Source organism: Nannospalax galili, unplaced genomic scaffold (assembly GCF_000622305.1).
Source record: "Nannospalax galili isolate Female #2095 unplaced genomic scaffold, S.galili_v1.0 scaffold3227, whole genome shotgun sequence".
Classification (NCBI taxonomy): Eukaryota; Metazoa; Chordata; class Mammalia; order Rodentia; family Spalacidae; genus Nannospalax; species Nannospalax galili.
Genome location: NW_008355384.1, coordinates 102,358 through 103,823, shown reverse-complemented (window position 1 = coordinate 103,823; position 1,466 = coordinate 102,358).

Here is a 1,466-nt window from a genome sequence, read left to right as displayed (position 1 = left end):
CATCCTCACCCATCCAGTCTGCGTGGAGAGCTTCATAAGGGAGTCTCAGTGGCAGCAGGGATGCTTGGCAAGTCCTGAGACAGCGCAGGATGGAAATCCTCTCAAGTTCAACTCAGCCGTATCTTTAGAGGGTTGTTTGGATCTTTCCATGCTTTCCACGTCTTTATGTCGAGCTCTGAGTCTTGGTGAGGTGATGCGTTATGAACGTGGGTGTGATGTACCCAAGGGGCAATACCATCAACCTTCAAGGCAGTGGGAGTAACAGACAACACAACATAAGGTCCCTTCCACCTAGGCTCAAGGGTCTTTACTCTGTCTTTTTACCCAGACTGTGTACCCATCTTCCTCAGCCGACTCTACAACCGGGTGCTTCTGCCGCAGCACCAAGAGATGAACCGAGTCTATTCTTTCTTGGACAAACCTCAGCCGTCTGTTTACTATACAGGGCCCAATCGTGACAAGCAAGAGAAGGATAATTAAGGGCCCTGCAATGGCGGAGAGAAGGGTTGACACCCAAGGAGTTTGATTAAGCCAAGAGCTGAACCACCCTTGACTGGCTTCCCTTTCCATCTTTCGTTTCTCTAATCCCTCTCGTATCTTTGCCATGTTATCCTTTATTATACCTGAATGGTCTCTGTAAAAACAACATTCCTCCTTCAGGGCAATACACAGTCCCCCTTGCTGTAGAAACAGGAGGTCCAGCCCTCTGCGATTCTGTAACGTGACTTCAGCCAGGGATCCTATAGAGTCCTGCAGTTTGGTTATGGATTCTTCTATTCTTTGTAGATCTAAATCCAGGCTAGTGCGCAAAGCATTATATTGGTCCCTCCCTTGTATCAGGGCAGTGGCTCCAGTGCCAACTCCTGCTGCTACACCTGTACTAATTAAGGTTGCAAGTGTCACGGCTAAAAGCACTGGGGTTCTCTTAGAATGCATCGGGAAAGGAAGAGAGGGAGTGTAAGTCTGCAGAAACTCTTCTTCTGAGTGATAAACCAAATGGGGAAGAAGATTTGTAAGAACACAAAAACCTCCTTCCCCAGTCCTCCCCTCCGGTGCTCGCTTCTTTATCCACTCTAGATCCTGTGGAGAATAATCAGGTTTGGGGGGCAGAGTAGGCAGTTCTGGTATCGGTACCTCTAGGGCGGCTAGTACAACTGGATCTCCAGGACTGGAGAGGGCCACTCTTTTGGCTTCCGTGTCTGCAAGGTTGTTACCAATGGCCTCAGGAGTCTTCTTGACTTGGTGTCCAGGCACGTGTATGACTGCCACTGCCCTGGGTTTTTCTATAGCTCTCAATAGTCTCTGGACTTCCTGTAAGTTCTTTAGTTCTTTTCCTTTGGCAGATCGGAACCCTCTTTCTCGGTAGATGGTGCCGTGAACGTGCACCATACCAAAGGCGTATCTACTGTCCGTGTAGAAGTTAGCTCGCTTGCCTTCCGCCCTTTCTAGGGCCTCTGCAAGGTCAA